General features: G+C 40.9%; 2 protein-coding genes across 5 annotated transcripts in view; one reads left to right on the plus strand and one right to left on the minus strand.

Moving 5' to 3' along the window:
* UGT8 (UDP glycosyltransferase 8) overlaps positions 1-556 on the minus strand; it is a 35882-nt gene extending 35326 nt beyond the window's left edge. For both annotated transcript variants that reach the window (XM_053975730.1, XM_053975731.1), the window contains exon 1: positions 197-556. The gene's annotated coding sequence lies outside the window, so the exon portion shown is untranslated. The remainder of the gene's footprint in view (positions 1-196) is intronic.
* ARSJ (arylsulfatase family member J) overlaps positions 1-21137 on the plus strand; it is a 152679-nt gene that overhangs the window by 473 nt on the left and 131069 nt on the right. For 2 of the 3 annotated variants that reach the window (XR_008436766.1, XR_008436768.1), the window contains exons 2-3: positions 10457-10507; positions 12595-12694. The gene's annotated coding sequence lies outside the window, so the exon portion shown is untranslated. Of the gene's footprint in view, positions 1-10456; positions 10508-12594; positions 12695-13989; positions 14078-21137 lie in introns of all 3 variants that reach the window. The other variant, XR_008436767.1, reaches the window with a different exon arrangement.

The following is a 21137-nucleotide window of genomic DNA, read 5'->3' on the forward strand; positions in this document are numbered from 1 at the left end:
TCCCTTTGAATGGCTCTCTCTCCTCCCGCTACACCAGACCCTCTGCCGCGAGCACCCTTCCCCTTGCGGGAAGGGAAGAGAGGGAAGGTAGACTGGGACAAGCAGCGAGGTGGAACGACATCCCCTCTCCCCCTCCCCACTCGGACCCTCCGCTCCGCGCCGCAGCCGGGACCCCGGTACCGCCGAGGCCCCTCACCGCTCTCCCTTCAGGGCCGCTCCTCCGCGTCGCTGCCTCTGGTAAGGAGACGAAGACCGCAGCTCCGCTCGGGGCTCTTGTCCTTCAGCCGGGTCCGCCCGGCCCGGGCTGCGGCGCTGCTGCGGCGCCGAGAGCGCCGGGCCCGCCGGTGCCTCCGCCCGGGCTCCGCTGCACCTGCTGCGGGGCTGGGCTGCCCTGCGAGCAGAGGAGGCTCCCTCGCTCCGTCCTGCCTCAACTTCGCATCACTCCGGGCTGCCCCCGCTCCGCCCCACTGCATGCACCGGCGCTGCCACTCGCCCCTGCGTCCGGGGAAAGGCTCGGCTGCCCTCCCGCCCCATGCACTGCCCCGCTGCCGGGACGGCGGGCAGCTCCCGGCACAGGGCAGGTCCCCTGTGCCCGCCTCTGGCGGGCGGGACCGGGGCCGCCTGCGCCAATCAGCCCCGGTGCGGCTGCTTCTCGTTTCCAGCCCCCTGCCCTGGGCAGAGATAACTTCTCCTAGACCAGGTTGCTCCAAGCCGCGTCCCACTGCTTGGCTAGTTAAGCAACAACTAAACGACGCAGTTATCACGACCCTTCTCACCCGACAGGCTTTAAATACGAACGCTCATTATCCAGCTGGGTGTGTGGGTGTGGGTGTGGATTTGGGTTTTTTTTTCCCTGTGTAATTTGCTTGTTATCTAATAGTGATAAATCAAAATATAATAAAACTGTAATCTCATAGCTGACAGACAGTAAAAAACAACAAGATTTGCCCCTCACCTCTCACACATTCTAAAATCCACACTTTCCCCGTTTCTTTTAACTTACATGTTCACTGGAGTTTTTGCAATGAGCTTTAAAGGACAAGAAGTGTCATATTGTCTTCCTGATTTGACAGATCAAGTTACTCCTTTAATAAAAGCGAATGTTTAAGTTTCGTCAGACAAAAAAAAAGCTAATGAAATTAGAATGATAAGTTAATGAAATAGCATGATAAGAAAAATGAACATAAGCTTTAAATTGATATCCATTTTAGTCAAGACGGCTTGCAAAAGAAAATGAAACTTAACTTTCATTCAAATTAATCCAATTTATTTGGGGCATACAGTTTTTCTTTGTATTCATTATAGAGCTTTTTAAGAGCTCTTCTGTTTCTTACATATAGAACAAATCATTAAAGTTTCTCAAACCTCTAAAAGTGGCAGTCAGTGCAGGTACCTGGGGAATTCTATTACAATTATTTACCAGACCTTGGTAAAAAATTAAAGGTTTCTTCATGGAATGTTGTACTGAAGATGTCTCACAGTGGTGGTAGCACTTTGAACTTAATTACTGTGTGTTATTTAATACTAGCTCAGGAGTGATTATTTATAAAAGCTTTTGTGTTATTCCCCACCCACTCTCCTGTCAGCACGTCAGACTTGCTTGATTTTGTCATTGTTCTGCCTTCCCAATTTCCTATCTTGGGCAGATGAGAACAGGTCAGACACAACATTTTATTGAAAATTACTGTGTTCAAGAGTTAATGATTTTCTCATAACATCCTACATTTATTGTAATGGCATCTTCCCTTGCTTTGTAATGGCAACTTGCCTTGAGTTTCCATCAACTCTAGGTGTATGTACATCATAGTGTCCTGTCTTTGCCTATTATGGTTCCATGCTATTGCCAAATTGATTTTATTTCAAACCCCAGATACGTGTATAATTTTGTATTTAACAATTTTGTATTTCTTTTGAAGTAAATATGAGGCATTCATTATTAGCTAAACTATGATTATAAGGTGTATAAGGTATACAGCAAAATACCGAAACAGGGTTTTTTTGTTTTCTAGTATGTTCCAGACCCTAACAAAGAAATTCCATGTTGCAAAAATTTTGGAGTCTTGGAATCCAAAATGGTGATAAGGAGATCAGATTCAAATTAAAAAATAAAAATTCACAAAATGCTATAAATATGAAGCATTCTTAATTTTTGTACAGAGTTAATAAACACTTCAAAGCACTTTTGAAGAACCTTAAATTATTTTCCAAAGGGCCACCCTCATATTATTTTTCATGGGAGAAATTTAATTGATTTGCTTTTAATTTGGACAGTGATGTCATTTGGACAGTGATGTCAAAAAGGTTTTTTTTTACTGGCTGAGGAGCAAGAAATGCCTCTTGATGTGACATATTTCTGTGAGGTTGTGGAGTGCCTTCATCCAACAGAATGAGGTTAGAACTTCATTGTGTTGGAGGAAGACAATGTTCCCTGTTGCATTTTCATCCTGGTGGAGTTTTTATCATGCTCATAAAAATCAAGAAATACTACACTGTTATTTCCAGATTTGTGATTCTGCAAATCCAGTTAATTGAGCTGCACAATATGTGCGAGTTGTATTGAAGATTATGTCCCTTGTGCATTTCTACTGATTTGCACAGGTCTGGCCAAAGTGGAAGGAATTTCTCCAGCACGTTTCTGGATCATGATGATTCACATTGAGTTATTTAAGTGTTTTTCCTCAGCCTCGATTGTTTTGGCTATAGATGCACACACCTCAAGAGTTTTTACAGAGCAAAGTACAACTATCACCTTCCTTAACTGATACCAAGACAGTGTTAGCTGCTTTTGCTTCCTAATTGATATGCCGTCATAAGCAGCCAAACACGTTTATTTAAGTAGGGTTTGTAGTTCTTTAGCCTTTCCAACACTAATCATCTGAAATGTACAGTGCCCAGTTTAACTGCAGGGTCACCAGACAACCAGCACTTCTGGATCTGCCTGCCACGTCTTTGGAACCTGTTCGCAGATCCCCACAAAAGCAAGGAAAACGTAGAAATGAGTCTGCCTTTGCCGTAGGCAACTGTTGGCCTTACTGTCTCCCACAAGTGACGCTAACACACCAGTTAATTCTACCTGAATGGGTGAGCCCCTTGACTGTGTGTTACAGCTGTAAGTGGTGGCTCCCAACAGAGAACTAAAGTGATCACCCCATGCTTTGTGGCTCGTGGAGGTGTGAAATGGTAATTTCTAGTTAGCTGATGTAATTTGGGTAACAGCAGACAGTTTTTCTCCTAGGTGGGAAATCTGTGATGCGCCTGCAGTTGCTCTTTCAGTGCAGCCTGTGTAATTACAAAACACAACGTTCTATTTCCTGGGGAAGAAGGAATCCTTTATGGACAAATTTAGGTGAGACCTCATGTCTTATTTCTTCCTTGCTTGGCAGTAAGTTTCTGAGGGGGTCTGTTGACCATGGGGCCAGGACACTTTAATGTAGATAAATCCCACTTTGCTGTGCCTTGTTGTAAGGGACATTCTGTGCTTAGAGAAGGCACAGGGAGGAGCACTTAAAGCATTCGAGCAGATCAAGCAGCTCTCCTATGAGGAAAGACTGAAGAAGGTTGAACTCTTCTGTGTGGAAAGGGAATAGCTGAGAGAGGATTTGGTCGAGATCCGCAAAACCATGAAGGGGGTAGAGATGACAGCTACACAGCTGCTTTTCACTATAAGCTGTGATTCCAGAACAGGTGAGAGTAACTGCAGCCAGCACCAAAGCAGGTTAAAGAGATGAGAGGAAGCTTTTAATGACAAGCAGCTGACCTTGATTTCCTTTATTACTCCGGAGAAGTTAAAAAGGCAGGCTGGTTGAGTGAATTGGTTATGGAGTGGGCAGTTTTGTGAGTGTGGGTGCTGTGGTTCAGCTCTGCAGGTTGGCTTTGGCCCTGTCACTGTGCAGATGCAGTAACTAAGTGTTGTGAGTGACTAATAAAAGGAGTTATGTTGTCTCTCAAGGGTATTTTCTTCTCACACTGTTAGAAACTGAATAGTGGCCTAGAAGAACTTTGTTAACTCTCGGAGTATTTTTTTGTGTTGAGAACTCTAGTCTAGGGAGCAGAGACACTCATTAAGTTATTTTTTCTCTTTTTTTTTTTTACTGCTTTAAGCAGAGTTCTGAATGTGAAAATGTAGTCAGAAGATTGAAAGACTCTTTGGGTGGTTTTCTAGTTAGTAGGTGAAGAGACTACATTTTTGTGAAAGCTGCTTCTGGAAGCTTAGGCTGTGTTTATCCCAGAACATTTTCAGGTTCTAGAGTAATGCTGAAACACAAGTAGGCAGGAAGTGTTAGATATGGTGTAGGTGCTTCTTAGATGAATGGAGTTGTTTGTCATCTGTTCTGGTGACTTTTTGTTCAATTTTTTTTTTATATGCTTAATGGTGATTTAGTGAAGGAGGTTCAAAACCTGTGACACTCCTTGTTTCAGTTCTGTGTTTCGATATTGTTTCTCTCTGATTGCATAGTCACTTCTTGAGTTGTGTGGTACCACGTTCCTCAGTGTACTTTTAAAAAGGAATACAGAATAGATTAAAGTTTCTGTTAGCACTTTTGTGAAAGTTGTTTTAAATTCAATTTCATAAGATTAGTCATTAAGTGTGTAAAAACCCTGCATATGAAAACGGTGTCCTCTTAGTTGCAGTTAAAAGCGTTTGCACACGTAGTTAGCTATTTTCTAGGTTTTTATCTTAGCAAATAGCCAACATGTACAGCTCTCCTCATCCCCCTTCAAAGAGTGGCACTAGGGCTTCATCTCTTTAAATCTGAGGAGAAAAAAAACCACGAAATAGGTAATGGTGGTAGTCTTTTTTTCAGCTTAAAATACCAAAAGTTGTTCCAAGTCTATTACCTGGTGGGGGTTGCTTGTTCTAATTTGTGCTTTAGACAGGAAGAAGTAATTGAGAAAGGCTACAAAAAACTAGAGTAGTTTCAAAAGGAGGCAAAAAAGTTTGGAAAATACCCTAGCTTAGAGCTAGTACTAATTTTATACCTAGCTTTTGCAAGAGGCTTTTTCAGACCCCACTGACATTATGTACGTCTTTTAACAAGTACTGTATTCAAAAACCGGGTGCAGAGCGAATGAGCCAATCCAACTAGATGCTTGATTGATGTGTTCTGTTTTTACACTTCCTTGTGAGTAACTTCAGGAAGCACCACTTAGTTTTGCATCTGTGGTTCTAACTTAAATTATCCATGATAATAAGCTGGGGTTTGTGTATCTTTCCTGTGTAAGCAGAAAAGGTTAGTTTGTATGTAATCAGTAAAATAATTAATAGTTCTTGGATACTCTACTGGAAGGTGTTGCTGTTTGACTGAAAGGACAAAAAAGAGCAGTAAAACAAACAAATGTATTGCTCCAGCAGTAGCGTATTGTGTTTGGTTCTTGAACCATTTCTCATTGAAAAAAGAGCTCTTGCCACAGCTATTAAGAAAACACCAAATGCCAAAGCTCTGTGTGTCTTGTTTGTTCTCCTTAGCCGATCTGGGCAGTAAGGAACAGAGTGGGAGGGCAGCACCTCAAAAGGGCTTCAAGGAAATAGGTAAGTGAACTGAGATCTGCTTGGTAACTCTGCACTGACACAGGTGATAGGGGTGTGGTATGGTGTGTGCATGTTTGGTTTTCTGTTTCATAAATTATTATAAGACAGTTTTCATAGCCTTGGCTGTAGCGTGGTGAAAGCTTGACAAAAGATGACTTATTAAACTCTTTAAATTAAGTTCCGCATTTCCTTTGTGTCTCACGCAACTGGCTCCTTTTCTCTTTTTCCTTCTGTTTTCTTTTTCCTCCTCCTGTTGTCAAGCCCTACTGGGCTTGGCGTTTTGGAGTCTTTTTAGTCAAAGATGACAGTAAGCAGCAGTCTGAAAATAGTTGTTAAACAATATGAGGAGTCTGCCGAAAAGACAGAGTGTCCTTCCTTCATTGGAAGCTTTCTGTCTCCTCAGGTAGTGCTAAGCTCTACTTGGTAAACTAATTACAACTCTAACCCCTTGTGCCAGTTCCTTTGTCAGAAAGCTTCTCTGATTTTAAGATTAATTTGATGGCTCTGTAAAAGCCATTGTAGGATTGGGTTCTATATGAGTTAATCGTCCCCGCCCAGGAGGTCTCTTTCAATCCTGAATTGCTGATCAGATATTTATGAGAAGTGAGAGATCAGGAAACAGAACAGGGCTCTCCAGCCTTCTTTTTGGGATGTTTTGGAGGAGGGCAGAGATCCTGAGTTGAAGCTCCTGTGCCAGGTGACTGATAGACATACACTTTATATACAAAGCTGGGAGGGGTCGGGGACAGTGACTTCCAGCAATGGGTAAGAAGCAAAACAACCCAAGTCTGGTGAATCCAATCTGCTATGGGAATCAAGCACGGCCACTGATGTGAGTCCAGAGAGGGGAGAGAATATGGCATTCCAGTTGCCACTAGCATATCTCAGCTCTGCAGGGCTTTGGGAAGCCAGGGACTTCTGATACTGAATCTATGGTGCAGCTGTGGGCCCTCACCAGGAGCGCTAGTTCATCTTGTTGTAGCTCTGTTGTTGGGGGTGATGGGGAAGCATGCCAAACTCACTCTGTGTACCTACCACACACCAAGAAGTTGTTTCCCAATGTTTGGGCAGCCACCACCACATCCTCATGCCACATCTTCCAAACAAGTACCTCACTTGTATGTCTGTTTCATTTTGCAAGCATTATGATGGGACTGCCATGTTGAAATAACTGCTTCCAATATCAGAGGAACTCTGTTCTTCAGTTGGAGAAGCAAGCTTCCCAGGAACTTGTTCTGTTTTTCTCTTCAATCTTCACAGTAGTAGACTTTCATCTTTACTCATTCCTGTCTGCTTTACTATTTTTCCTCTTCTGTGCTTTTAAGTAGCCCTAGTAATAAACGCCTTCTGTCAAGTTGTTTTCTGAATGCTGCAGAAGCCTTTTTTACTTAGGTTCCCTTCTGCTCAGATCAAAGAAATGTATCCCTACTGTGCAATTCCACCATCAGAGTTTAAGAGACCACAATCTTTTGCAGCTGAAGTTGTCTTGTTTTTATAGCTACATCTCTTAGAGTACCTGCTGGGTCATTTTACATTGTCCCTTTTGCAGCCTTACCATTTCTTACTGGTTTATCTGTTTTTAAAGAGTGTGTCCAGTACCATTTCCTACAATGTCAAGTTTCTCCTTGTTGTTGGTTTCAATTATTTCATGCTGTCCTTGTGCTTAAGGCAACCAGAAAGCTTGGAGGCCTGAAGTGCAGAATGAATCATTTAGGGCAGGCGATCGGCTTTGGAAGAGAGAACAAATTGAAAGTCATTTTCTCTCCAAACTGCTCTTGTTAATTTAGTTCCCAGTGTAGCCTTTCTTCTTCCCTTTTATTTAGAAGATGAACTAAATACCAAAAGAAGGATGGAAAAGAGACTTCTAAGAATGTCAGGAACCCAATTCCATTCCTACCAAAACTAGGGAAAAGAATACCCATAAAAATTAGAGCTCCAACAAGCTAAAAAGAAATTGTTAATTATATATGTAGTTATTAGAAATCTATTGGTGTGCCATCTCATACCCCTGATGACATACTTGTTTCTTTCAAGTCAAAGGTCTCAAATGAATCATTATATGTATATTTGTCCAAGTTCTTCATGAGTTTATGTACTAACTTTTGAACTTCTAGTGCGTTTAACAATTTTGATGTAATTCTGAATAATGTAATGTTAAAGGATGTATTCCAATTACAGTATTAAATAGGACAAGGGAAATACCTTTAAGCAAGTAGCAAGTTTGTACAGAATATCAGCTACGTGATTTATATAAACTCTAGGAAGTCAGTTTTAAATAATTGCCAAAAAAAGAAACTAATATTTTGTATTATTGAAAATCTGTTCTCTCTTTTTCAAATAAGTATTTTGTCTGCTTTAGTTCTCTAGGAATCTTTTCTTCTTTTTTCTTTGTGGAGGGGAAATTTGCCTTGCATTAATCCTGTTTATTTTCTTTTCTTTGTTTTTTCATTTCTCAAATAGTTGTGTGGAAATGGAGCTAACTAGCTTGTGTCTTGTATCTGTGGGTATCTATGCAACCCAGTCTGTGGCTATGATGCACCAGGTACACCAAAACTGGCTAGGAACAGCCTAATTGCAGAGAGATGTGTTGACCCCAACCTGTGACGTGGGGCAGAGCAGATGCTGTTTCCCAGTACCGAACTCTTCCATCTCTCCGCAGCCCAGGGCTGATATCATCACATAATGATGTGCTTCCTGTGTTTGTCTCCTTGTATCAGTGATCTTCCTCGGCAGGACCTTTACTCAACCCTCAGTGATTTAATTGAAGCTATTGTCTCTAGCTGAGTACATCCGTGTTAAAGCCCTCCTAAGAACGTTGAATAATGCATTGGATGATTTGCTAAGGGAACCTGGATCTTATTTCATATCAAGAGTGTGTTAAACATATGCAAGAGCATGAAAATGTTGCACTTCCCTTTGTCCCATTATCCTGTTACTCTAGCTGTAGCAACTGAACTGCAGCTGATCAAAGTGTATGTTTAGGGAAGTAAAAATCTGCCATTTTGTGATTAATCTCTCTCTTATAGTAGTAGTATAAAACTGCTGTAGTTTTACCAGTAGTTTTGAAGATTGGTTCTTTTATTGATAAGGCATTGTAAAGCTTGAGCAGTTTGCAGTTAATGTAATTTTTTCCTTTTGTTGTGGTTGGGGGGGGTTATATGTATTTTTGTATATTTTTATATATTTCTATATATTTTATATATTTTTCTATATTAACTGAGACTTAAGTTTTTGATTTTTGTGTGCTGTGAATGGAGCAATGTAGTAAAATCCATTATGGAGCTGTTGTGTAAATTTGAATATCTGGGAGCCTTAATCCCTCTTCCTTCTGTAGAAGTCTACTGCTTCATGTTGCCCTTGTAGAAGTTATGGAACAGCTTTGGAGATGGCTACTGGCTACAGTTACCCCAGATACAGGCATCCTTGAGCATGGGAATCCTAAAATAATCCAGGTTGAAAGCTATGTCTGGAGGTCTGAACCCACTCCAGACAGGAATTGATCATATTAGTTTTGGGTGCTTAGGGCCTGGCTACTTCAGTCTGGAACATGTGAGTATCAGCGTTCCACAGCCTATCTGGGCAACCTTTCTCAAACCTGTGTTTGACAACAGTGTTGGTATTTTCAAGTATCTAGACAGCTCTTGTTGGCCTTTGTGTCCACTGTGCTCAGTCATGCTATCAGTGGGCACTTCCCAAAAAGCCTTGATGTTCCTTTACCCAATCCCACTGCTCAGCTGAAGACAGTAATGAGTTCTCTTCCCCTCAGCTCTCTCTTGAGGTATTGGACACCAGAGAATCTATTCACCTGCATTCCTTCAATCTTGGCAGAATGTGGATTTTCAGTAAGAGTATGGAGATATCCCTCCAGACCTACCGAAATCTTGGCTTGTTTTGTAACTTTGGTGCTGTGGGGTTTGTGTGCATGAGAAACAGTGATTCCCAGAAAGAAAGTGTTTTTTATTTGGATTAGATCTGCTAGGGCTGGAGGGAAGACAGAATTGGTTCCTCCCTTTGATTTTGTATCTGTGAAATGGTTGAGAACACTCTTGGGAAGGAACTCATTGCAGCAGAGGCAACTTGACAGATGGAGTAAAGCCAAAAAAGAGAAATAGGATAAATGAAAATGAAGGCATTGGTAGTAGCAAAACCAGGAGTTAAGTACAGGTGGTGCAGATGCAAAGAACAAGTCGGAATTACTGTGTGGTGGGCAGGGGATGTAGACATTACTGGCCTAATTGCCTCAGGCTTTATCTTTTTAATATCACAGTAATGTGTTTGTGGACAAGTTAAGAGTGAAAAAATTAATATAATTATTGCAAGAGAGGCATCATGGATACCATGGAGTTTGGTTTTTCTAGAGTGGAGAGGGGAAGATTATTGGTTGAAGGGGGAGGAGTTGTTCTGCTTTTTCAGCCACTGCTTTGAATAATGAAATATTTATTCCCTTGGAGAAGAACAGCTGAAACAATAGAGCTGTGTTTATAGAAAAATGGTCACTTGTCCAGACTCTGATTTCTGGTTCATCAATACCTCTTTGTGAGAGGTACTTCCCTCAAATATGCCTTTGTTTCCAATGGAATGTAACCAGGGGCGTATAGTGCAAGGAGTCTCAGTTGGGCTGGCTTAAACAAACAATAAAACAGTGCAAAGACTGAAATTAAAATGTATATATTTGTTCTGTGCCATGTTCTATTCATTACCTGACTAAAGCATGAGGCAAAACAAAACATCTTGAAGCTTCCAGCTGGCTGAGCTGTGTATCTGTACAGCAATGTTACATGTTTTTTAAAACGTGATTAACAAGGCAGTTGCCAAGCTTTTCCTATGGTTGTTTAATGAGCTTCTGAATGGTGGAAATAACCAGAAAAGTTCTCAATTCATGCCTATTCATAAGGACAGACACCAACTTTTTTCCTTTTTTCCCAGACCACTGAGCCCAGTGATCCAGTCGTACGCTTGGAGGGACTGTGACAGGTGGTAAGTGAGATGGCTTCAGGTCACTTTGAGTGTAATTCATCTTTTTTCTGAAAATGACATCTGCCTGCCCAGAGGGTGCTCGAGTCTATTTTCTTCTCTCTGTGCCCCGGTATCCTTTGCTGGAAGCAGCTGAGAGCTCGGAATATTTATTAGCACGTCGTTGTTCGTCATGTCCCTGTTGTCATGACAGGGTGTGTTAAGGCTCCCTTTCTCTGCCAGGGAATCACAGCATGGCCTAGAATGCAAGTTTAATAACGTAACGCAATGTTTTTAGTTTGATTTGTTGTGCTTTTTTTCCTCTCTGTTCTGGTGTGTTGACCTTGCCTGCTGCTTTGACTTGACTTATTCAGTTCTCTTGCAAGCACCATCTAGTGGTACAAGCTCATTAAGGAATAGGTTCTGTTGCTTCTTTCTGGGGTAAATCTGTCTCTTGTTTTGTCTTTGCTAAAAATAAGGCTCAAGAGAATTTCTCCAGATTCCCTTCCAGCCTAGTTCACATTTGGAAAAATTTGGCTGCATCCTCCCTACCTCTGTCGTGCCTTTTAAAAATTTTTTTTGACAGGAGCTTAAGTCAAATGGGTTGATCTCCAAGAAGTGATCAATGATAAGTATAAAAGATGATTGCTTTATTAGGGCAAGAGGTGGTACTGCACAGTGGTTTGTTCTAGAGGCAGAGATGAGTCTGCAGGAGGGGTAGGTGGAGGAGAGCTGCTGTTTTGACAATGTTCAAGGTTTTTTCTCAAGGGCTTTATGCACATTTTTGATACAGCCAAGTAGTAAGATGTAAGGATATTGCCCTCTCTGTGGCAAGAAGGGTGGCATTCAAGGAACAATGAATGCACACTTCGGTAGGATGTGAAACAAGGAAGCTGCAGAGAGACAGAGACAGCTTCTGCCACCTATTGCAGGGCAAGCAAACACCATGGATACAGGGAAGGAAGTGACCAGGAGACAGAAATTAAGGAACTGAAGCAATGATAAATCATGGAGAATATGAATGTGAAGTCAGTGAATCAAAAGCAGCTGAATACAGCAGTGCTGATGTGTGAAGAGTCCATTGAGAAGTCAGGACAAGTTATCAAAGAATTTGTGGAATTACTTGCACATGTTGGTCACAGGGCTGGCAGTAGTTGTGTTGTGTCCATATGACAGCCTGGGTTTAACAGGATGGACATCATTGTGCCAATAACTTATTTGTTCTGGTCACTGAACAAAACACAAATACATGCAGCACTGTAAAATGAGTAATATTGCATTCTAGAAAACAGAAGCAATGTTCATGAACAACTAAATTTCATTGGCATTGACAGTAACCACAGTGACGGGCAGATGGTGTCACACCTTGCCGCCTTGCCTGGATCAAGCACTTTGTGTGACCAATAATGGGAAAATCTCTCTTGGAAAATTTCTCTCTCCCTCCCAGATTAACATTACCCTTTTTAGTGTCCCAGTATTATAGCGCAGCAGAGGCATCTTTGAATTTCCTTAAAAATATTAAGGGAAAAGTGTTTACTGATGCCCAGTAAATATGTGAATACATACGGGTGGCATCTTGACAGATCCATCATAAAAGATTTGTCCTATAGGGTGATACAACCTGCTTGTTTGAGCATTTGGAGAGCAAAATCTGCGTCTGAGAATCTTTAAATAGAAAGAGGTTTGAAATCCTGTGGTTTTTGCCCCATGAAAATGACACATAACTACCCAGATGAAAATAATGCCTTTAATTTTTTTGATTCTAGAAATATTTTCAACCTAACTTCGTTCAGTTTTCAACCAACTGATATGAGGTTTGTGGTAAAGTCAACCATCAGAAATGACAAAAAAAAAAGCTGCTTGTCAGTGTTATGCTTCCCCATGAAGCTCTTGGTTACAACAGAGCTGAGATGGTTTTCAGAAGCTTAGCTTCAAAGATACACTTAATGAGCAAGAGGGACCAACTGTTTTGACTATAGAGGGAATGACTATAGACTGATAATGAAGGTGAAACACATTTTTTGTGTGTCTGCAGTACATAGCAGTACCACCAATTAATGCATGGCATTAGCAATATAAATTGCATCCCATTTTATTCCATATTGTGACAGTATACGCCCAGAAGGAAACACAGAAGGAGAAAATCTACAGACAAACAGGGAGGACAGTGGGCAAATTGTGGAAATGCTTCACACCTAGAACATCGCTGAGGTAAGTGAAATTTAAGCATGTGGACCTTGCCAAAATACAAGTTCCCAGCTCCTATTCCAAAATTGCAACATCCTGGTAGGTGAAGCATTTTGTAAATAGTGACACAGCTAGAAAGAAATGAATGCTGAAAGTTGGGAGGTATGATGGGATTCAATTTGCATTAAGGAAAGGGTCATGTAGTGATGCAATATCAAATTATGTGTGAGAAAAGGAATTGATTTAGATACCAATTGTATGAGATGGGAAGCTACAGTTCATGCCTGGAACTTCCTGTTGTAGACAGGTTATATTTACCTGGTCAAGTCTGAGAACATTTGGGGCCTGGAGCAGTGCAGGTAAGCCCTGAAGACCAAGGATCTCTGCCGGTATTGTGCTGGTGTTCTGCTCTTGGTATACCACATACACACACAAAAACTCCAAACCAAAAAAAAAACCAAACCCAAATATTAAAAACAGAAAGAAAAAGACAGCCCACAAACCAACAAACCCAAACACCACCAAAAAAAGAAAACAAAAACAATCAACCAAACAAAAAAAAACACACCAGAAAAATCCACTACCAATTAAACAAAAAATGCCAAGACAAACAAAGAAAAAAACACCAACCTAAAGATACCAGAAAAAACAACTTGCTTTGTAAGGTGCAATTATTTGTTCTAGCTAACACTTGATATACTTTCTGATTCTGACGAGGTTAAAGGCTAAAGAAAAATTACTCATTTATTCAAGGCCTTTTATGCCAGTAAGGTGAAGTAATCGCTGGTTCTGTCTTTGGTTGTATCACTTTGCAAGTCAATCAATTAATTTTTTTGGATTTTGTGTTTAGTCTGAGTTGAATTTCATCTGTGTGGTAGAATTTGTAGCATCTCACTGGCACCTGTGCCATGGGATTGTAGTTGATGGATGAGTGTATTTCCCAATTATACTAATTGTATTAGTGTTTTGAGTTTTTTTCTTGCCCTTTCTTAGACTCTTCTGTGTAATGGCTGTTAAATTATTTTCTTTACTTTCCATGATGCTGCTAACCTCCTTTTGGAAGGGAAGATGTGACACATGCCCCTGATTTCTGTTCCACTACAATGCAGCTGGGCTAACAGAAGTACTGAGTGTCCACTGTGTTGACTGTGTGAGCTGATAGCTTTTAAAACAGCGGGTTTACTGGCAAATGGCTTCCCAAATGTGGTTTTAGTGGTGGTTGTGTTCAGACTGACATGAAAAGTGTGTATATTGATATTTCAAAGCACAGTCATGCAATATATCTATACATTTCTATTCAAAAATGGTTGGATTTCCAGAAATAGCTTGGACCTCCCTGCCATGTAATGCACTGAAAACATATGGGAGCAGCAAGAAAGCAGCGTTGGTGCCATGAGAAGTTAATTGGTAAGTAAAGTGTCATTTCTGAGTTGTGGGCTCCTGAAGCAGTTTCAGGTTTTGTACCCAAAAGACTCATCAGGTAGATGATATCTTGCATGTGTGTCATAGTATGCAAAGGGCTTTGTTTTCCAGCTTCCAGAACATCTACATATTGTAGTCTGTAGTTTTATTGTAATGCTGATGGGACATGAGTACTCCTTTTTACATACAGGGCGGAGCTCACATGTGGCCCCATTTTTAAGTTTCACATTAGGCAAGAAATTTTGCATGCTCAGTCATTTTATTCTGGGGTTTTTCAGTCTGTGTGAGTTCACAACGGTGACCTTTCACTGAGTCTCTGTGACTGTGTGCCCAGGGCTTTGCCTAATAAGACTACCTGTCCCCTACTAGCCTGACCTCTCTTAGCTGTCTGAGGCACTGCCTTCCAAGCTCATGGCAATTAAGAAGAGCACAAAAGTTAACTTGGAAATTTTATTAGGTTCAACCAAAGGATTTGGGGCAGGATAAGCTGGTTTGGTTTTTGGGGAATGCCCTTTGCTCCATACAGTAATTTCAGGAACAGAACTTTAAAATTAATTTAATAGTGCAAGAGTTTCCAGCGTGTAATTGTCCAGGTAAGCGGTAGGTCCCTGGTCATTTTCTTTAGTATGTGATGCTGTCACATGTTTTTAGATGGACTAAAGAAAAAACAAGCTTTTCTTTACAAGCAAAAACTTTACGAGTTTTGTGGTTTTCCTTCTTTTTTCTCAGAATCTCTCCAGTCTGAGTTGTTGATAATATCTTGGTGTAAATGAGAAAAATATCTTCATCTGTTCTTGTTCTCCTTAAGGGGAATGCTGTGAAATATGTGAAGCATTGTCCATGGGGTTTCTCCATTCCTATGCAATTTCTCTTTTTATTATACTCTGTGATAATAAAGATATCCCTTTATTATAAGATAAGATATCTCTGTGCCACTTCCTTTTTACTGGAGCTATTTATTAATCTTCTTCCAGCTCAACCCATCTTGGAATTGCTTCCATTTTAACTTGTTTATAATTTCCCTGTCAGTTACCAATTATAAATATATGTGTAAGAATCAGTAGATGTATATATTTAAAAAGATAATCTGGATGCAAGTGTTCAATCTTTTTCTCCCTTCATTCTGAAACCTCGTGGTGAGTGAAATTAGGATGAGAATTTAAACACAGTATCCTAAAATTGATGGTGACTTTTTTTGCGAGATCCTGCAAGGACTTCAGTGAGGATTAAATGTGGGCTTAACTCTGGTTTGGCAAACTTCCTGCCATAATCCATTGTTTTAAATATCTCTCAGACGCTGCAGAGGGAGGCAAGGGTTGATATGTGACACTGTAAGGAATACTACAGTAACAAGCTCCTGTGAGCCATGCTGAGCGTTCAGATTGCCTGTGCAATCCATGTTCCAGGACATCAGGCACTGGGTACCACAAACACTGCTCTGCCTTTTCAAGAACAGTTACCTAGTCTGCCAGGCAAACTCACTGTGAACCACAAGGAAGTTCTGGATAAATATTTCAGTTTCCTTTATTTATGGTGTGGGAACAGAAGCGTGCTAAACACAGTTCTCTTCATCTTCATGCTTGACGTGCCTCCTCTTAGGCAAAACTACTGGATTGTGTCATAGGCTGGCAATTGCCTTGGCAATGAGTGCCAGCGTGACCACGGTGGCTGGGCTGGCTTCTGCCCCAGACGGGTGTGGGGATGTCAGCGCACCGATAGGCATCTCTGCTGGTTTCATGTCCCAGCTCAAGCAGCGGCAGGGGAAGGGTCATGAATGCGTGCCTGTGTCTGGACTACTGGATTCACAGGTACACTCTGGAAGCTCTTGGTGTGCCAAAGCATCGTGAGGATTTACAGCAGAAGCCTGACATGCTGCTGCAGTACAATCATAGCTTAGGAAAGCATTAATATACTTCTGGTAGAAGCTACCTTACCATGCATGATTCAAGTTGCTGACTCCATGTACTTTTGTGGATGTTGCCTTTGGTATACAAATGGTAAAATCATCAAGCTTGTAGCTTAAGTTCAAAAGGCTCCAGGTCATAACTCAGGAAAGAAAGTTCTAATTCCTTTCTTTGACAAATTTTTGTGACTCATTCAAATTACTTGATCTTTTACTGTCTCAATTTACTGCCTTGGAGATCACCATAAACCCACCTATTTCTTCCCTAAACGTTTTCCAGCCATTGTTGAGGCATAAAAGATAATGACTAATTTTGGATGTTCTCCTCAGTAGGATTGGGAAGGAATGCTATTAACTTTGAGATGTTATTCAGAAAAGTTACTGAGGAGACAAATGCCAAAAGCAGCGATTGTATCATCCTCTGTGTATTGCATAGTTGTTCTTCTCAGTGTGTGACAGGAAGAGATCCCCAGAAATCAAAGGCTATGTAAACCTTATGGAATAGACCTTTTGGAGGTCTGCTTGCAACATTAGGAGATTATTCTAGACATGTAGTAACGTCATATTTTTCAGAGCTAAATGGCCTTTATTTGTTTAAAATATAAGGTGGCCAAAACCAAGAATCTTGGGTGTTTTCAAAACTTTTATTGGAAAGCAACTTGATATTAAAATATCATGTCTTGGATGTTCTCTGTTGAACTATAATGTTAAGGACAGTTTTTTTATAAATTTAAAATCTGGGTCAGGAATGTGGTTGAAAATGTTAAAGCTAAGTCAGACAATGGTAATTTTTGGTATCGGGAAACCTTCTGTGTGCTGGCATGCTTTAAGAAAAGTTGAAAAGAAGAAAAAAAAAAGTCTACTTCCTGTGCAGTGCTGTTCCTGACCTTGTAGCAGTTTATTCCAAGGTGTTAAGTACTGGTGGGACCACATGTTGGATACTGTGAGCTCCTCAGCCTAGGAGAGACATGGAGCTACTGGAGAGTGTGCAGCCAAGGGCCAGGAAGGCGCTCGAGGCAAAGCACCATCCTGTCTGCAGGGAATGGCTGGGAGCACTGGGGGCTCCAGGGCATCTCATCAGTGGATAAATAGCTGTAGGACGGGTACAGAGGAGAAAGAACTTGGCCACCTTTGCTGCCTGGTGCCAGAACCAGAGCCACTGGGCACAAAATGAAACAGGGGAGTTTTCCTCTGAACATCAGGAAACATGTTTTTGCAGTGAGGGTGACTGAGCGGCAGCGGAGGTTGGCCAGAGAGGCGTGGCCTCCACTAAGTCACAGCCAGGTCTGAGGGCAAGTCTGGGACAGCACCAAGAACCTTCCGAAGGCATCAGAGCGTAACTTCCGGAGTTCCCTTCCAACCTTAGCCTGTGATGATGTTAATGACTCACGAACAGGGGCATCACAGGACCAAATCAGTTCTGCTTTGGAGGTTTGAGCTCTGACTCTGCACCATAGCTCTACTAAATAGATGCATTCGTGTAGGAAAGTGTGACCTAGCCACTACCCATACTAAAATGGTACTAGGGCTGGGAATGTCTGGTTAAGTTGGCTCACTTCTGTCAATCTGTCAGCCAGTTACGTTGTATATTTATGGAAAAACACTTCTAGTGCTCCTTATCAGAAAAAAAATGAAATTCTTTGGGTGGAGAGGGCTGATGTCAGGGGAATCCAAGGAACTTCTGTCTGGAGGTCTGCAAGCTTTTCATTAACTTGTGGGAATTCTTACTTGTTCTTCTTGCTGCTATAAATTGTATGCAGTCTTTAGGCCTATAAAGAATAATTGTAAGAGTTGAATAATCCAATGTGCAATCAAAATCTAAAATCCCACCGGTGTTATATTTTATATTTTTGTACTCAATGGGATCTTTTTTAAGTTCAGTTTGAAAGGCTTTTGTTGTATCTGTCTGGTCTCTGACTTCACTATGTTGTTGAACACTGCATTCCTTAGTAGATACAAGGCAATAGCACTGCTCAAGGTTTTCCAAACAATAGATGTATTTTAATGTCACTCATTAACCAGTTGTACGAGCCATTAAAAGCCTACTTGCTGTTTTCCCAGCATTGCTTTTCCTAAGCAGGACTCTGAGAAACCTTGAATTTACCTTAGCTATGGCTCTACAGAGCAGTCTGTGGTGTTTGTGCCTGGTAGGGGACAGGTTGTAAAGACTACAACCTTAAGTATGCTTGTGAACATAGGAAATAATACATATTAATTATGCAAAATAATAGGAAATAATAGATATTATTGTTGTTCTGATCAGAACCCCCCCAGAATGAGCTATTTAGTCAGGCTGTTTGTAGATAATGAAGACTACAGTGTAGTTTATACAGTTGAGGTTTTTTTTTGTCTGAGGAGTAGTGTGGGAGTGCTGCCTTAGGTACCCAGCTTCATGATTTCTTTCTTATATTGCTTCTAATGTAGTAGATTTCTCTGTTGCATGTTAGAAATTTGGGAAGTCCAAGAACTTTATCTGCACATTGTTTACAGGGAGTGCTTCGTACTTGCACAGATCCCAACCTGGTAGTGATTTAATCTCTTCTGCAAAGGAGAGACTATATAGTACTATGTCATCTAGATATCATGGAAAAAAAGGGGGCTTCTTTCCTGGTTTTTTTTTTTTTTTTACCTTAGGAAATGATTAGTGGGAAGTAATTCAGCTGATAAAGTTTTTCTGTGTAATAGCTGTGAAGTAGCAGCCCTGAAGATTCCCAAATGAATGTAAATACAGATGAGATATTTAGCAGCTTCCTCAAAATTTGTTCAGTTGGAAAGGCACTCTTCCCACACTTAGTGGGAAGATGAGCAATTAAAACAGAGATTAAGTACTTGAAGTTCTTAGTTTCTCCTTGTTTCTGAGCTTGCCAGGAGGATTCCAGTGCAAATTGAAGTGAATGATGACCGTGAGAGTCAAGCAACTTAAACTGCTTGCTGCTTTGGTAGTGATGACTTGTTAGCTATGCTGTGGGGAAATCATGTTTACAAAGAGTTTATGGCAGCAAAACTGGGATCCTGATGTTCTAAGTCCTTTTTTATCTATTTTCCTTATTACAATAAATTCCCCTTCTTTCAGGATGTTTAGGAGCAGCCTACCTGCTTTGAGTTTGCTGGTGTTCAGCACATACAAGACCACAAGCACATTTGGTCTAGACACAGTTGAAGTGCTGGTTTTAGCAGCAACTCATCAGAGGGAAAGGTGTTAAATCATCTTGAAGATTTTGGGTTCTTTAGGCCTAAGCGTGTGATTTTCACAGCTCTGTGTCTCTGGCATTGCATTAACTATTGTTGCTCATTTTGTGGTATGGAGAACCATCTAAGAATGTTGATATTAAGATTTTCTCTCCCTCTCTAGATATAGATTTCAGTATTGTAGTCTCAAATACTCTGGATCTACTAAAGGAAAGTCAGTGAAATCACTTGTGTAACAGAATGGCTGTTAAATTTCAAAATATTTGTCAGGTGAGTTTAAAACAAAATAAGAAACATCTATTTCTCCCCAGCAAATTGATTTAGTATGTGAGGTCTTTATGATCAGGTCTCCTTGTAATGAAAGTATTACAGATGTTCAGGGAAAAGTTTTGTAACATGGCCAGATACCTCTCAAAAGAGTGACAGGCCTGGGGGATTGTAAGTTGGAAGTAAAAATACCAACCTGGGAATATATCTAGATGTGGTGAGGAGTTGTCCCAATGGTTAAGAAAATCTTATTTAAAAATTACTAAAAATATGGCTTAGGATAAAAAGGTACTAAATTTTCTCACCTGCTCAGAGAATTTGACTGTTTAAGGACTTAAACAGTCCTTAATATTCACACATTCTGCCATCCGATGATCATCGTGACTCTTGGGAAAGCTCAATTTCTCCTTCCAAAAAGAAAAAAAAAAAAAGAGAAGCCATATCTGTTCACCTCAGCAAGGCTTCTAAAGCTCCCTTTGTAAGTATTGGTGTTTTGGGGACCCCACTGGTGTTAATGCTGACCTCTGACTAGCTCAGCCTTCCCTGCCCAGGATTTAGGGCTGTTGGAGGGAAGCACATCAAACTGTGGTTTCCAAGGTATGACCTGAACGTCACTGTTCATAAACTGGACTTTCATGGGTGTTGCCCACTACACAGCAGTCTAAGTCCCTAGGGGACGTTCTCTTACCTCTTGCATTTCATTCTTAAACTGTACTTTCCTTTTCAGGTCTAGTTCTGGGAGTGATCTGAAATAGTGCCATCTCAATATCTGCTTTAAAGATGGGAATGTAGATATTGGTAATAAAAGGGTGATGTTAGATCCACACACATTACAAGTTTTAGTATTGCCCCAAGTAAGTGGCACAGATCCTTCCTGTGTTCCTGCTTTGCTATGAAGTAAATGAATGAAATACAGATTGTCTTAGATATTAATGTTGTTAAGCAGAAAAGTTTAATATGCTCTTGGCTTGAACTGTTTTGCTGTTAGACCTGTAACTACAAATAATATTTTTAACTTGTTCTTTGATGTTGTCCTGTAAAGATTTTTAAAAAGTGTTGCTCTGACGAGCGGGGCAGTCGCATCTATTAGAAGAAGTTCCACTTAAACATGGGATTCTTCTGAATAATGTACCTCCACTTTGCATCTTTTCCCCATGCAAACAGAAAGTACTGTTTATAGAACTGCAATAGAAGTAATATCCTTGTCTGCTATTGCTGTTGGGAAGTATGAATATGTCCCCTCTAGGCAAGTCCCACAGTGGCCAAGGAGTTGCTAATGGCTTGCTGGGAGTCCCAACCTGTAGGCAAATACCCCTTTTAGGTATCGTTTTGTGAGGGAAGAGAGATGCAGAATTAAATAAGAAAGCAGAGATGACAATCAGCTCCTACCTTTCCCTGTCCATGGAGAGCTATCAGATTTGGGTTTATCTTCTGTGAATAGGGTCTGTTGTCAAAACAGTGGTGACCCCTCCTGGGGTCCCTCCTGGGACCACAAGCTGCTTTTAAAACTGTTAAGTATTAGAATATTGTGGCATGAAGCTTGGCTTTCCCTGAGTGCTATCTTGCACTTGCTGTCAGAGACAAAGCAAGGCTGATTCCAAAGGTACAACAGTGCAGCAGGTGAGACTGAGAAAAACAACCAGCTTCATTTCTTATGCGTGACCAAAGGGGGCTTGTAATACACTC

The sequence above is a fragment of the Vidua macroura genome, chromosome 4 (genome assembly GCF_024509145.1).
Source record: "Vidua macroura isolate BioBank_ID:100142 chromosome 4, ASM2450914v1, whole genome shotgun sequence".
Taxonomy (NCBI): Eukaryota; Metazoa; Chordata; class Aves; order Passeriformes; family Viduidae; genus Vidua; species Vidua macroura.